The sequence below is a fragment of the Trichechus manatus genome, unplaced genomic scaffold, assembly GCF_000243295.1.
Source record: "Trichechus manatus latirostris isolate Lorelei unplaced genomic scaffold, TriManLat1.0 scaffold00175, whole genome shotgun sequence".
Lineage (NCBI taxonomy): Eukaryota > Metazoa > Chordata > Mammalia > Sirenia > Trichechidae > Trichechus > Trichechus manatus.
This window is the reverse complement of record NW_004444111.1, coordinates 891,741-893,804: the sequence shown is the minus strand read 5'-3', so window position 1 is coordinate 893,804 and position 2,064 is coordinate 891,741.

Here is a 2,064-nt window from a genome sequence, read left to right as displayed (position 1 = left end):
ATAATTCACCATGATCAAGTGGGATTTATACCAGGTATACAGGGATGGTTCAACATTAGAAAAACAATCAATGTAATCCATCATATAAACAAAATGAAAGACAAGAACCACATGCTCTTATAAATCGATGCAGAAAAGACATTTGACAAAGTCCAACACCCATTCCTGATAAAAACTCTCAAGAAAATAGGAATAGAAGGGAAATTCCTCAATATAATTAAGGGCATTTATACAAAGACAACAGCCAACATCATCGCAAATAGAGAGACTTTGGAAGATTCACCTTGAGAACGAGAACCAGACAAGGATGCCCTTTATCACCACTCTTATTCAACTTTGTGCTGGAGGTTCTAGCCAGAGCAATTAGGCTAGAAGAAGAAATAAAGGGCATCCAGATTGGTAGGGAAGAAGTCAAAGTATCTCTATTTGCAGATGATATGATCTTATACACAGAAAACCCCAAAGAATCCACAAGAAACCTATTGGAACTAATAGAAGATTTCAGCTAAGTTTCAGGATACAAATCAACATACAAAAATCAGTTGGATTCCTTTACACCAACAAAGAGAACCTCAAGGAAATCACCAAATCAATACCATTTACAATGGCCCCCAAGAAGATAAAATACTTTGGAATAAATCTAACCAGATACGTAAAAGATCCATACAGTGAAAACTACAAGACACTCCTGCAAGAAACCAAAAGAGACTTGCATAAGTGGAAAAACATTCCTTGCTCATGGATAGATAGACTCAACATTGTGAAAATGTCAATTCTACCCAAAGCGATCTACAGATATAATGCAGTCCCAATCAAAATTCCAATGGTATTTTTTAATGAGATGGAGAAACAAATCACCAAATTCATATGGAAAGGGAAGAGGCCCTGAATTAGTAAAGCATTACTCAAGAAGAAGAGCAAGGTGGGAAACCTCACACTACCTGATTTTAGAACCTGTTATACCTCCATGGTAGTCAAAACAGCCTGGTACTGGTACGGCAACAGATACATAGACCAATGGAAAAGAATTGAGAATCCAGGCATAAATTCATCCACCTATGAGCAGCTGATATTTGACAAAGGCCCAAAGTCCGTTAATTGGGGAAAATACAGTCTCCTTAACAAGTGGTGCTGGCATAACTGGATATCCATCTGCAAAAAACTGAAACAAGACAAATAAGCAGAAATTAAGATTTTATATTTCATCCCATAAGTATTTATTAACTATGTGACAGGCACCATGCTGTATCTGGGGATAAAATGGTGAACAAACAGAAGACATGGCTCCTGCGTTCATGGATATTGTAGTCTGGTGGAAGATATAAGCCTTAACCAAATAATCACACAAATTAGAATATAATTATAAATGGAAATGAATAGTATGAATAGAAATTATTATTGGTAAAATTATTATTTGGTAAATTATTTTGTTAGAGAATTTACCAAAAAGTAATAATAATAATTAGAGGAGTTCAGAAGATTTCCTAAAGGAGTGACACCTGTTTGAAGATCTGCAGTAGAGGGAGTTAACCATGGAGGCAGGGGAGGGAAAATAGGATAACATTCCAGGCAGAGTCCTAGAAGAATATAAGATCTCCATCAACAATTAAATGTCCCAGGGTGACACAAATGGTTTGGGCTTGACTACAAACCTAAAGGTTGGTGGGTCGAACCCACTCAATGGTGACATGGAAGAAAGGCTTGGTAATCTGCTTCTGTAAACATTACAGCCAAACAAAACCCTGTGGAGCAATGCTACTCTGTAATACACTGAGTCATTGTGAGACAGAGTGGACTCAACAGTAATGGGTTTGGTCTGGTTTTTCAATGATTAAGTTATCATTTTACCCCAATGTTCCCTTGATAGCAATTTATAATAGACTGAGTTATGCAAAGCAGTAAGTTTCATAAAAAGTCTGGTACCGGACTTCTGGAACAATGGTGCTCTTGACAGAAACACGACACCATCCCTCCACAGCAAAGATCCGAAAAACTAAGCCAAACAGAGAAAACAGCGATCCTGAAACCCTAAACGTCAAATGAAGAGATAAAGAACTCAGCCAA